Here is a 15,344-nt window from a genome sequence, read left to right as displayed (position 1 = left end):
TAGCACCGAAAAACATTCATATCAATGCATTCATTTCAAAATTCAAGCGAAACTGCCAGGTGAATAGACAGTGGCAATGAATTGTCGAATTGACAGTCTGAAAATTTTCAGATTGCTTGAATCTGAAAATTGGTTCTTTATTAATCCACCAAAACTGTGTAATAGCACCAGATTGGTAGAGAAAAAGTTATTTACAAATTTGATTGAAGCTACAATCTTAAGTGGTAAATCAAAAGGAGAAGTGTGTTTGATGCCGAGTATACCTCTGATTGCAACTAATATGCCGTTTGAATCCAAAAGATATTAAGACATACAGCATTACGGTAAAAAAAAAAAAACGAGGAACAAATATCAAAGCTAGGGCAAATATTATGTCAAGAAAATGAATTTCTGAATAAAAGTATAATTTAGCTCTTGATTTCAAAATTAGTTAATTTAACTTAGTTTATTTTGTAAGAAGAAATAAATTCCGGTTGCAGCTATCAGAAAGTAATTGTATATTTAAAGCTTAATTTATTGTTTTATATATATAAACGCTCATCACAGAAACATTACAGATTTCTTTACTTTGAAATGTTGCTGATAGATATAACTAGCCTCTTACTAGGGTTTCAAATTGAACTAAAAGCTTTGTATATGAAATTTTATATGCAAAGCTATAAGTGAACAAAATCTGGAATAATAGAGCCATTAAATTGTATTTAGATATTTTTACATGAAACCTGTAGTATTATACATTTTTAACGTTCGCAGTAGCCGTAAGGTGTTGTTGAACGGTTCCAATAACAAGGGTTCTGTCATAAAATCATACACGAACTAATTTCACCTCAGCTCAAAAAGAAACGCAATTATTCTTTTGACAGTTCGAGCTCTGCTCTGAACTAAAAAAGAAAAACGCCAAAAGTTGCGATTCAACAAAATTTACCTTGACGAAGTTTTAAACGATATACGACTAGGATACAAGAAGTTGATGTATTGTTTAATCTGTGTTCAACCCGGGAACAATTTCTTTGGGGCTTATGAAACAGCATGCGTTTTACCTTTGCTATAAGCTGGTCTCTTTTATTCGCATTGAAGAGGCCCTAGTGAGTGGTGCTGGTCTAATTTGTATACATTTTTCATATATCTACACGTACATAGGGATTAATTAATACATTATGGTATGCGTTCTTTTATTCAGAGGGCCATGGAAGAGAGAGTATTGAATAGTTGTACAGTGTAGTCGCAGGTCGAATTGAAGTTTCGTTTCGTCCATACTTTTTTCAATTAATGCCGTAGCCGTTTGTCCGTTTTTCTAAAAACAACAAAGTTTTATGTGTTTTACAGTTAAAACGATCAATTTGTGCAAGCATTTTGTATTTCTAAACTCGAATTCGAGAAATATTTGTAATTATTACTCAACAACAGGATATTTAAGAAATACAAGAAAAGTAAAAAGAAAAAAAAAATGTCATGAGAAGATCAGAAAAGAGAAAGAAGTGGTCTTGATGAGTGAACATTTTCTTCAATATCCATATTCATATACACGTACACATACATATTAGAAGAAGAAGTGGATTCCAGTCTGGCTTGATATTTTAGCTGTATGTGTGAAGTGTGGATTTCAATTTAAGTTTTATTTGCGCTGCTGAGCCTCAAATCTAAATCCTGCCTCTGCTGCTTCTGCCTCTTCCTCATCGTTTGTCCATCATCAAATTAATCCCTATCTCAATACTAAAAATGGAATATCCTAATGGGAACATTTTCGATTTATTAAAAAATTTATAAAAAAAGAGTTACATTTTTCGGAAACAAACGGAAAGTGAAAGAGAAATTTCGAATCGAACGAATGTTTTTGTTTATAATCTGAATGCGAGGCTTTTCGTATTCGGTTCGGATTTGGATATTGATATTTATATACCAATTTTGTGTTAGTTTTTTCCTTCTTTCCATCATGTTTTCTTGATTTTCTTTGTTAAAAATCAAATATTTGATTGTGCTGTGGATGTCTGTATGTGTGTGTTAGTTTTTGTGTTTTTTCTTTCTTATAATAAATTTCATACCAAAAAATCTGGTTTTATTCCCGTTTCCCGAAATTAAATTGGTTTGTGTCCTTTTTGGAAAAGGACAAAAATAAGCAGTGAAATATACAAGTGTTAAACTCCAGCGAGCCGCAATTGCATCTCTATTTTTGTGACTGTCGTCTCTTTTTGTGTCATCTTTTACAACAAACGTGGGAAGAAAACAAGATTTTCCACTAACTAACACAATCAAAACAAACTCCAATAAAGACTTACAAAAAAAAAAAAAAAACAGTTAAGGAGTAAGCAAAAACCAAATGAAAAAGAGAGAGAGCGAGAGAGACAGTGAGTAGGAAAGTGGAACGCATTCGTGTGTAGTATTTGGGTGTGCATTGTTATACTCTAAAAGAAAAACTCTGCACAAGAAGTGTTGGGGCAGAAAAGCGTTCACAAAAAAACGAATTAAAAATGAATTTCGAAACAACCGGACTGTAAAAAAGTGAAAAAATTGTTCAAAAACATCTAAAGAAATTGGACAACTCCAAATGTGTTGTTAATAATTGTTTTTTATTGTTTTTTCCCTTCCAAATCAAAATGCCATATACCTAATCCATCATACAGCAGAAAAGGATAACTCGGTATATAAATTGACATTTTTTCTTTTGTGTATTTCGGAGTTGCATCACTCTTTTCTTTTTTTAAGTACAAACAACTATATAAAAGTGTTTGTGTGTGTGTGGGTGGTGTAAATAATAAAAAAAAGAAAAACCAAGTTACCAGGAATTTCATTTTACCAACAAAAAAACGGAAAAAGGTCTAAATGTAAGTTTATGAAAATTAATTACCTATTTATTTATCTTTTCAAAATATTTGTTTATTTTTATTGAATTTTGGTTTATTTACATTTATCCTACACACATCCATCCAAATTTTTTGTGTTTTAATTTAGGTTAAATTTGATTTTGTTTATAATTTTTGATAAGGATTCCTTCATGTGTTTTTTGGCAGCCTCCCTTGTCCTCAACAATTTGTTCTAGCCTAGAACTATCATGAAAGGGGGTGTGAAAATTGTTACAATAAATTCCACAACTTTTGGGATGTTTAAAAGAAAGCAAACAATTCTAATTATAATACCTATTAAACAAATATTCAATTCAGTATTCATATTTCTACTTCATGAGAATTCTCGGGATATTTAATAATATAATAGGTATATACTTACAGTATAGAACTATCCACCAATAGCATACTCATAGTATTCATAAGTTTGTAATTTCATATTTGTGCAAATCTGTTACTTTATAGTTTTGAAATGGATGATAATGGAAAAAAATTAAAACTAAAGTTATCATTGACTTCATCAATTTTCGCACCCTGGTAGTTTCTAGCAAACAAAAAGTACATGCTTTGGGTACCTATTTGTGGGTCATTTTTTCAGTTCAAAACGGTCGTTTCCATATATCTGTGCTCAAAAGATAAAGGCTCTTAAGTCGACTTGAGTGGTTTTAGCTATTAACCCTTTTTTACAAGTATATTTTGTTCACAAGATTTGGTTAAAGTTGCTGACGGTGATGGAGTAGGACACACTTACGCCAGTTTAACAAAAATTGTTCTTTTTTACCCTCGTTCATGAATCTTTTAAAACAAATTATGATGTTTTGTAAAATAGCTTAAGATTAACAAGTGGGATTTTGCAAAAGGTAAAACAACTTAAGTATAGAAAGATTCGTCTTATGTATTAATTTATCACGCAGAAGGCAGAAATGATTTTGGTAAAATATCTTAAGTTGACTTTATGTTAGATATAAGTCAAAAAACTAAAATGGCTTATGTTAACTTGAGATATTTAACCACAACACTTAAGATGTTTTAGCATAGGTATTTGATAAATAAAAAACCAAATAAAAATAAAAACACAATAAAGATTAAAACGATCTAAGAACATTTTAGGATACTTAGTAAATGAAAAACTGTTAAAGCCGTTTTGGTAAAAGCCACAAGTAAGAAAACATTAATATAAATACTCTGCTTATCAAAATTAAATTTTAGTATTTAAATAATAATTGTAGGGTATAAAGGGAAAATTACTGAAAATAACATCTTTATATTCTTCTAATTTTTTTTTAAAACTAAGATTGCAAGTTTAAAATCCGCTTTCTGAAAAACTTTAATAATAATTTTCATCAAACTAGTTAATTTTGGATTTGAAGGTCCAAGTTGTTTGCGATTTATTATATGTAATAACTAAGAGAACAAAATATTATTAAGAACGACAAAAATATCGATAAATAAAATCTGACTTCAGTCATCTGAAATGATTGGGGCAAATCTAATGTTTGTTTTTCTGTTCTACTCAGGCCTCTTATCTATCTGTACAAAATAGCTCCTGTTTCGCTACTTTGTTAAGTTTTTGTCTTTCTATGTAAATATTTGTGTTACTCTAGATTTAAAAATTCGATCTTTTGGTTTTCTAAAATTCTGTTGTTCAAAGTTTTGATATTTTGGATTTTGTTCTTGGTAGTTCAAATTCCCTAGATTTAAAGGATAATTTTTGAAAGTTGTTATTATTTCACAACACCTCTATTCATATGACATGTCTGGAGAAAAATCATACAAAATTATCATTTGAACTTAATGTTTACGTTAATCAACTTCAAAAATAGTCTTGAATCGACTAAACTTAACTATCGCTCCTCTTTTATGATATATAAATACAATAAAAAGTATTATATCTTATATAGTTTTAATTTGACATTCTGCAGCCTTCTGGACTCTTGAATATGTTCACGGTTCTGATTCTGGAATTATTCTATACCTCTTATACTTAAATGACGAACGTAACAATAGGTAGGTTTTGTCAAATGTATACACTTGAAAACATTCCGTACGATACAACATGAATACTCTACACAGAGTCTTCAGAATCAAATGTTTTCAGTGCGTTCTTAAATCAGAGATCCAAATTGTCAAATAAGGAAGACATCACGAGTCTTAAAACGTAGTTGGTCTCCTTTCTGAACTTGAAAACATGATGATTTCAAAAGCATCGCCTGGAATTAATTAATATCGGAAATTGACTTTTTCACGAGCTTTGGGTTTCTTTAAAAGTGTAAGCATATCCAAATTTTGTCGATTGGAAAATCCTCCATTATAAGGAGAAAATAGTGCAAAAAGATGTCACTGTACATTTTGTCTACACTTCTGACGCGATAAAACACCACATCAAAAAATCTGGTGATACTCAAAAACGCTTTAAATTAAAAAGTTTTGAATATCGTTTGAAGCGAAAATCGTACATATTATTTCCCAAAACAATTTTTTTTTTTCGCATAATTCAAGACGACTTTCAAACAAATGTTGTTCCTTTTTTGCGACATATGGTGTTATACCTTTCGTCCGTTGGATATTATTTAAGAAATTCTGCTGTCCTTTTAACTCAAACTTAAATGAATCTTTAAGGATCCTCGCCAACTGCTGTCAATGAGTGAAATACATCATATTATAGGCTTAATAAGTTTAACTAGAGGTCAAGTGGATTAATTACAAAAAAAAACACACTGCTACATTTAATAATTTTTTTCGTAACAATAGCTGCTAAAAAAAAACTATCTTTATAATCCTTGTCGCCCTTGTATTGCGATTCTACATAATATTCAGAAAAGCAAACAATGAAAGTCGAGACTGAAATGTCAGAATTAAGCACCTTACATGCCTTTACTTAATACTATCATGACCATATTTGTTTAAAATAATTATTGTGTCAAAAAGTGTACTCTTTTTGTATTACTCTTATTTCTTTCATCGGCCATCATATGTCGAATAAAATAAAATTGGGATTCGTCCTCGTTCCATCCATCGACTTTTTTTTTTCTTCCAAGGAACATTTCCCTTGAGCATGTTTTAGTCTACCCACATATTATGTATTTACATCATCATCACATCATGCGGAGCATAGATGGTGGGTGCATGTGTACAGTTTATTTTTTTAATATCCTTTTGTGTACAAAAAAGTGCTACACATATTACAATCAGAATAGTAGCAGCTACACTGTCCAGCAGTAGTAGATGGATGAAAATCATGAACTAAAAATAAAGTACCTGGAGCATGGTGGTATACATTTGTATATTAATAGAAGGGCTCGAAATAAAAGCTTGGTCTATTTTTTTTTGTTTTCAAAGGATATGGATCAACTTAGAAAATATTGTAAGTAATACGACTAAAATATTCGACTGAATGTAGGTTTTTGTTTTAGTTTCAATTTTAGTTAAATAGGTGAGCAGTTTTTAGAATGTATACTCAACATAAGTAAACATGATATGCTGCAAAATGACCTACAAGGGTTCACTTGAAAGAGTGCGGATTTAAGTGACCTTTTTGTAGTTAAATCTTTCGTTTTTTCCCGCACTCGTTTTTAGGTTTATTCTAATACCTATAAATAACAAAAACGATTAATTAAGTCAATGACTCCAAATAGAAACTTATGTTCTTTTTGTCATTTTACACGTACAAAATTAAACATGCTTATAACATTTTAGTAAGTAATTATTTAAACCCAACTTAACTTTAGCTTTGATTTTAGCACATATTCATATATTTGAGGCTTTAAAGAAATTTCCCCTCAAACAGAACGTTGATCGATGGAAAAAAGATTTGCCCCTATATAACCTTTTGTTATTTAGTGACATTATTTCCTTTTAATTTTGTCTCTTAATTTAAGATGAACTAAGACCAGTTTTACCTTAGCAGTTATATCTTAGGGTCCTATTTGATTTAAAAATAATCTAATACTAGTCTAGTCCAAATATAGCATATGGCTTTCTTAGGACTGAGATGATAAAGGTCACTGTCTTAGTTGTACAAAATTAATAATTTCCTTGTTATAAAGCTATAAAAAACGATCGATTTTTTTATAAATACAGGTGAATGTGAATGAGGAATAAGAATTCAGTTTTTAATCGTTCTCAATCCCTTGTGTACAATTCCTTTTTTTTTCGGGATGTGTCAACTTTTATTTAAAAGCAGGTGCTATGTACATTTCAATCTTCACTTCGAATTCTGTTGGTTTAAAATTAGATGTGGGTATTTAAAGGTCCAAATCCTAGTTTTCAAAAAAAAAAATCATAATTTTCGTATTCAAATTATACTTAATTCCAACTCAAAACTTTGATTTAAAAAATAGTGACAATTCTTGCAACCTAACATATACATACATAATTTCATAAAGGTCATCTTTGGTGGCATTTGGCATCGTTGATTTTATTATTACACAATTAATGAATAAAAAAAAACTACCAGACAAAAATCTTGTAAAACACCATAAAATAAATAAAACAACGATGCGTCATACAAGTTTAAGTAATATAAAAAGAAGACAAAAATGCAAACAGACAGAAAACCAACCGCCTCAAAAATGTCCATGCAAAGCCAAAGATATGCCAGCGAGAGAAAAGAAGAAAATATATTAAAAAGTGGTAATATCTGAGAGGAAATATTTATCCAATATAGGTATCTACAACTACTAGCAAAAAAGAAAGAAACCTGTCAGATGAAGCATAGCCCAAGCTGCTGTTACTGTTTCATCCATAGTCTTAAGAATACTTATGTGCATTGAAAATTATCAACGGAGAGCTATGTTACTCTTTTCTTAATTCAACGATGGAGTCGAGCGCCAGACGATTGTCGAATGGACTCAGCAAAGAAGTCTGCACGGAGGTAGGCAACCAACAACACCATTGAACGGTGGTGTATTTCAATCAAAAGTTGACCAAAAATCTACGTTTACATTTACATGTTGTCTATGTTTTCAAATAATATGATGCTAAAATTGTTGATGAACTGGTCCACTGTATGTGGATCTGGTTACTTGTGCAACCCAAGTTGTGTAAATATATTTTTTACTTTTGGTTCATTAGTCGAACTTTTAGATGTGTTTGTTGTTCTCGTAACCAGATAATACAACTGTGCAAGATGAATCAACTTATTGATATTCTTTTATTTGTATTGGCATAAGATCATTATTTTATTATTATTATTTTTTTTAAACTAACTTTATGCTCTATAGCGGCAAAAGAATTTCGAGACTTTCATTATCTGAATTTTTAGTCAAATAAGTTAAACGTAGGATAAGAATCATAAGAATGTGGTATAGCAAAAGTCGGAGAATAATATTTATATTTCGTTGACGGTAAGAAAAGAAGATGCATTGACCGACATCAGTTAAGATTTAAGATTTTGGAATACACGTAAAATATTTAGGTAGGTAGTAAAAAGTTACATTTTCATCTACAATTTTACATTGAAATAAAAAGTGCTTGCAACTTTTTATTCAAATATTACTAAAGACAGGCTAAATGAATTCATAGGAACATATTGAGGGTCGAATAGGCAACCAAATTCAGGTTCATTTCTAATTTCTGTGTATTTTCTTTTTTTTAACAAAATTTGTATCAAAGATTTTATACAAAAAAGCTACATAGAATGTATTTAAATTGAGAAAAATAAAACATATTTGTGCTTGTGAAGGCGGTGCACGTAGAAAGAGATAAGGATGAATAAAGAAATTATTTTCATTATTTCTTTGTTTGGTTTGTTTCTTTTCATACTTAAAGGCTATCAAGGGAGTGGGCGCGTTATTCGATATTTTAATTTATGATTTAGGCAGGTAGTTGGCGAAGAATTCAAGTTTTAAATTTAAAAAAAAAATATCATTTTGAATGAAAGGCATTTACAGCAGCGTAAGATTGCAAAGATTTATTGATAAATATTTTAGATGCTAAAAAAAAGTTAAGTTGATTTAATTTTCTCTTGTTTTTAGACATCTTAAAGGAACACATTAGAATAGTTTGATTAAATCTTTTGATTTATAAAGAAAAGCCTATAATTTTTTACGGTACATCTATAGAAATTAGACGTTTGAAGCTTAAATAAATGATGGAATTCCATACACAGTGTCCACATCCCCACAGGCAAGAAACCCTTGAGTTTGTTTTGGATATGAAGATAATGTTGTTCCAGTTCTTTCCGCACCTACCCAACAAGCGACCGACGACCTACCCTTCTCGAAAAATGCATCCAAAGTACATACACATTCATATAACACTTCGAAGCATCACATTGTATCGTTTTAATGTTTATCGGACATGTATCCCAGCAACTAAGAAACTTTTGTTCAGAGTGAAGTATTTTTTTTTCATGCTAAAAAAAAGATCACATTTTTTTTAGGGCTCATGTGGATTAACCAAAAAAAATACCTCTTTAAGGATAGCTCTTTTATGGTAAGGGGAAATTAGGTTGTTGGTATGGCAAGGGCAAACAAATGGTGCCGCTCATGTTTGAAAAGTGTGCATTAAGGTTGACAGCAAATCGAGAGATATATAATGGGGTAGTATTGTTGTGGTCTTGTTTTTCTATTTTTTTTCGTCATCTATTTGTTAATATTCCACAACTTAAAATGTTGCTGATTTTCTTTGTGGGTTTTCTAGTAGTGACTTGCGTAGTAAGTGATAGGTATGAAATAATGAAGGACTTATATCAAGCAGTTCGCATTCTTCATATTTACTTACTCTCGTATTTATAAAATTTGGCTTTGTGTCAAAAGTTCCAATAGAATGAAACAATGTGTTTCAATTGCATTTGCAATTCTAAGAATTTTGTAGCGATATAAATTTATATTGCAACTTTTGGAAATGCGTTTATCGTCACCTTCTTAGTGAACTTAGTGAATTTTTGATTAGGAAGCTTTTCCCTGTGTTGTGTTGGTCCATTGCATCCATATTTCATCTTTTACACCCCGTTTACAGCCTAGTTGGTGTTATTCTTAAAATGATTGGTGACAATAATGTCGTTATTTCATTCAAGATTGAAACCCGTCGTAATATCTCTTGTCTCACCCTTTTTTTTACTGTTATTTTAACGGATTGTGCTCTAGTTAAGCTAATGTTTTAAATATTAATAATAATATTTTGTTTTTTAAACCTAAGATTTTGACAGATACGTTTTATAAAAAAAAGGAAGATAATAAAAAACATGGTATTTCATTATTTTATGGGTTCAAAACAATATTGGGCCAGAAGTTTCCAGTTTCCTACATTCAAGAAATTAATTTATTCTTTTTCATTTAAAATTGTCTTTTGAAAGTACAAAAATGTTAATTCTTTTAACATAGGGCATATAGATAAAAAGTGGTAAGATATTTTTTGTTCTTGTACAAAGAACAACACGTTCTTTTTTTCATTGAAATAAGTTCTATAGTTATAATTCGAAAGGTTTCTTCTGATTCGGAACATTTAAGAGACTTGAAATAAGCTCAAGTTGTTTTTTATAATAATAATATAAGCTCAAGTTATCCATGAAATTATTTACGTAATTTAATTTGTATTCCAGTTTAGGATTCCTCTATGAAATCTGATCTTATTGTTTTGTCCATTAGATAAAGAATGTTTAGTCATTTTTCTCTTAGTTCTACATAAACCTAATAATCGTGTAGATATCCCACTAACCAGGAATACTCAATTCTCCCAATTTTCAGTGCTGTGCTTTGCTTAAATTTTCAGGAAATTAAACAACTGACAACTGATCTGTTTAGTTAGTTTATCATAAGTATGTATATTTAGTATGGTGAGTCTGTCAAGAAAACTAAATATTCAGCATATAAAAGACATTATTGTTATCCCTATAACTTGAATTCCGTTTGTAAAGGTGTCAACTATATCATCTATGTATAGCGAAAACAACAATGGTGGTAATAATAAGGCCATACCAAACCGACGTATTTTTATAGGGATTTTATAAAACTGGTCAATATACCCAGAACAATTTATAAAATACTGATCGCTGATCTAGGAACCGACTATGTTTTTTAAGGCCGTATCAACCGTAAAGTAGCCTACATAGAAACCTTTTTAAAATTCATCAAGTAATTTATTTTGTCTACCCAAATTTCAATCCTTTTTAAAATTATAACCATTAATATTTTGCAAATACCATTTATTAAAGAAATGTCATATCTACATATTTTTCCACTTCTATCACCTTGTATTGGAAATAATATTGATTTTTTAAAACTCTTGGGCTGCTTTTTAAAGTACTTATGAATATGTATTCGTTACATTTTCTAAAAATTAATTAAGAGCGTTTTAAGGAACTCGCACGGAATTCTGTCTTCTCAAAGTGTTTAACTATTCTTGGATTTATGTAAAAATAACCGTCTCTTCTGTTCTTATAACGTGATCTAGAGCGTTTACTTTTACTAAATTATCAGTGAGGTTATATGTATGTATGTATAGGTGCAGAGGACATATAGAATTTAAGAGGTTTTTGAATTTTGCAACTATTATACTAGCATCTAAGTTTTTTCATATCTCAAATGTATGTTTATTCAATTATTTAAAAATTCTCAAAAAGTGTTCTTGTCTTTTAGTTTTGTATATTCTTTACGTAAGATTTACGGAAAAAATCCCTTTCGATAGCTTAAAAGATTTGCCTCTAGCTTTCTCACATTACCTTGAGATAACTTATCCGCTACAAGATTCCATAGTAAGTGTGATAATACACCTCCCTGTGGGCAACCTTTAGTTGTGCTAGTGTTGTTGATTTAAAGTAAGGAGCTTTAAGCCTTACAATATCATTACAAAACTAGAAAAATAAAATGTAAATCGTTCAATTCTGAGGAATACCCTTTAATTGGGGAGAGGGAGCTATAAAAACCGGTGATCCATAAATGTGTATTTTATATCGGAAATCGTAAAATGTTTTGAATGAGTAGAGTACTAAGGATTAATAATCAGGGAATTTTTTTTTGCAAAACTGTATTAATTTAGTCATGGGAACATCAATTCGCAAGCAGATAATAGTAAATTATTTAAAGTTAATGTTCCCACAATGGGTTCTAAACTGGGACTCATTGACCTTTTCTCCAATATGAGTTGTCAGTCTCTATACCAAACTGAAGGAGAAAGTCATAGATATTCCTCAAAACCCTCCCTATCTCCTAACATCAAGTGCGTAGTAGCAAATCCAGATGCCAGCGGGGGAATTCTTGAGATGGAATCAACGAAGGCGTATACAATGCCAGTCAGGTTGAACTACTTATTGAACACCTTTTATGGCTTCTACGACCCATTTGAAACTCAGACTACATTAAAAGCAATGCGGATTTAATCCATAGTTCCAAAAGCTCCAGAAAAAGTGAATTTATTTTCCCATTTTGCCTTTCCTTTGTGAATATGAGCCTTTTCGTGACCACGTGCTTAATGGTTTTTTTTTTACTGTAGTGCGTTCAACTCCTACATCTTGTTCTAAACAAATCCAAGTTCTCTCATATATTTCCAAAATATCCCCATCATCTGCCCAGAAGTCCGTGCACCATCTCTTCTTTTGACTGATAGAGGGAAATGAGCTTTTAAAAAATTGGGCAAATTGTAAAAATTAAGATACCAAATGGTATTAAAAAAAGATCGTGCTCCCGTTTACGATGATGAAAATTAGCAAATAAGATTACAAAATTAATACCTACCAACAAGCAAGAATACATTTTAAAAAACATTAATACTAAATAGAAAGAGTATTACGATAAGAAAATTTAGCTACATTCTTCAAAATCTGACTAAAAAAAAAAAACAAGATATATGTGTATACTTTGTTGCTCAAGCACCTTTGTAGAAATAAAAATTCAAAATGATGTTAATATAACAATATAAAGATTAGCAAAAATAAGAAAAGCACACTGCATTAGACTCCAATTTTTTTTATTGAAAATATGTAACAAACATATAGAAAAAAGTTTAAGCCATTTTTTCATTTTTGTTCAAATTTGCCAGCATTGGAAACATTCTTGTGTGTGAGTAATGTTGTCAGGGGTGTAGTTTTAAGGCGAATTTAAACGGCTAATTTAATAAAGCACTTTTCATGACAAGAATTACTCCTGGAGATTTTCTCAATTCCTCACAAGAAGCGTACTAATGAAAAAAAAAACTAGATGGCACAGATATTGAACTCAAGACCCCTGGCATAACAGTATATGTTTTTTTTTTTTGAAATTTAGTTTTCATTAATTTAATCTTAAACCTATCTTAAAGATAGACAAAAATTCATAAAACTAGCCTAATTAACCATAACTTATTATATACGGATATTCTAAGTTAAACTATTACACTTAATACTAATGCCTTTCGGCCCTAAGATCTATTTTACTTAAATTATAAGTGTATATATAATTATATAAATTAGGTCCTTAAAATAAAACTTTAACCAACTTAAACTACTTAAAACTAGAACAACCACAGCAGCAAATCTAGCCATCTTATATTTTTTGTTCTTCATAGTTTGTTGTCCTTTTTTTCTTATTCCATGTTTTTTTTTAATTTTATTTTGAATTTGTTTATATATTTGTAATTATTTTGTATGTGCCCCATGCCTATTCTACTTAGAACTAATCCCCTAAAACTATAAAACAAGTATGTAAGCCGGCCAAGGCTTAAAACCCATCCCGACTACCCACTATCAAATGCCGATTGAAGCCATTAAAACTGGTTCTTCTGCTTCACCCTATCAGTTCGGTGCTGTTCGGACACTGCCCTACTGAACCGAAGGAGCTCTGCTCCGCCTTGTGCCATGACGTCCCGATTGTACAGGAGTCGTCTATCTACGGTTTGTCGTCTGACGTGGTAGATTAGCCGGACTGGGAATCTATCCTGTATCAGACACCTATCTAAAAAGAGGAATGCCTCTAGTGGAATGAAGCCGCTCAAGCGTGCATAAAAATACTGGTCGTTCAGATATGAGCCCAGAAAATTAAATTATTGGTCAAAGACATAGTCTTATCACGAAATTGTCAATTCTGTTGATTCGAGCCCAGTTGTATAGGACCTCGTTGGAATAGTAATGCACGAAAGAAGATTCGGCTCTTCAATATAAGCCGGTACAGCGTCGTAAACACTGCCGCTCGAGCTACCGAAACTTCTCCATCTGGGAAGGGGCAACGTTGAACCACACAGGACAACCATAAACTATCATCGGCCGTATGAGGGCCATGTAGCAAATTAACTTCATTCTGGGGTCAAGCCAACTGCTGTAAAACAGCCGTTTCGTCAGAGCGAAGGCTCCTCTGGCCCTGTCCGGAGTGCGGAACAGAATTGTCTCCAACTTCTGGACATTTATTTCCAGTTTCCAGTAGTGGCAAAATCGCTGAATCTTACCGTTCTGTACGCATTTAAATCGTTGGTATACGCAATTACCTTTGTAAGACTACCTATCAGATCGGTGTTGTTAATGCTGAAGAGAATCGGCGAATTTGCAGCTCACTGTTGAAGACCGTTTTTAATGAAGAATGTTGGTAGAAGTTACATTGCCTTTTGACAACAAATTTTCTACCGTTAAGCATATCATAAAGTATATGCAACAATGGTTTGCTTATGCCAAGCCTGCTCAGTTTTAGGTAAAGATCCTCTAACCATAGGGTGTCAAAAGCATTTTCCAAATCAACCAAAACAGCACCTGTACATTGTTGTTTTGATATATTCCATTGTATATCAGAAACGAGTTTAGACGCAGCTTGAATTGTGTCATGACCCGCCTTGAACCCCAACTGTTTATCCGGAATTATTTTGTTGTCCGCATCACACTTAGCCAGAGCCATATTGATGATCTTTTCGAAAACTGCTGATGGTTTAAGTTGTCCTTCCCTTTTTCGGGAGAGGAGAGAGAGGAACCACAGCGGTCTTCTCATGCACTACATAATATGCATTATTCAGTGCATTATTGAAGAGTGTGGTATTGATATCAATTGCCTTCATCGGTAAATGTCTAAGTACAACGTTGGATGTACCATCGACATCTGCTGACTTTTTGTTTTTTATTGAGTTGAAGATGAGCTGAAGCTCGTTCTTCGTCACTAACAAAGGATTTGGTCCCGTTTGCTCGGCGATTATGGCAATCGTCATTGAACCACATAAACCCGCGGTTCTCAGATCGCAATTGTGTCATATCATTTCGAAGGTAAAAGTGATTAAGTAGGGCTCTGTTTTCCAGGTAGTAGTTGGGACATTCACCTCGTACACTTGCTGGAAAGCAGATCACACCGCCTCCACTTTTTCCTTCGGATCTTCAATTATGAAAAAGTCATCGCCAAAGATTGCTTCTTCTAGATCTATTTGCGATGTCCTATGTACGTCTCTGTTCTCTTCAGTTCTTAGTTTCTGAACCAGAAGATATTCATATGGTTTTAGCAAACATACTAGGGTCACTGGTATTAACTAACCTGATCTTGCGGTCCCAGTACTTGTTAATTGATTGTTTTTCTTCTCAATGGTCAGTGAAAGCTCGAGTGAGCAAGTTCATGTCCTCTT

General features: G+C 31.8%; 1 protein-coding gene across 1 annotated transcript in view; it reads left to right on the top strand.

Moving 5' to 3' along the window:
• The first annotated feature begins 1,980 nt into the window (after nt 1-1,980).
• Nucleotides 1,981-15,344, top strand: part of LOC129953364 (uncharacterized) — a 31,205-nt gene continuing 17,841 nt past the window's right edge. Inside the window, exon 1 of the mRNA XM_056066497.1 lies at nt 1,981-2,822. The gene's annotated coding sequence lies outside the window, so the exon portion shown is untranslated. The remainder of the gene's footprint in view (nt 2,823-15,344) is intronic.

The sequence above is a fragment of the Eupeodes corollae genome, chromosome X, assembly GCF_945859685.1.
Source record: "Eupeodes corollae chromosome X, idEupCoro1.1, whole genome shotgun sequence".
Classification (NCBI taxonomy): Eukaryota; Metazoa; Arthropoda; class Insecta; order Diptera; family Syrphidae; genus Eupeodes; species Eupeodes corollae.
Note: the sequence above shows the minus strand (reverse complement) of the source record. Positions and strands in the feature narration are given on the sequence as shown.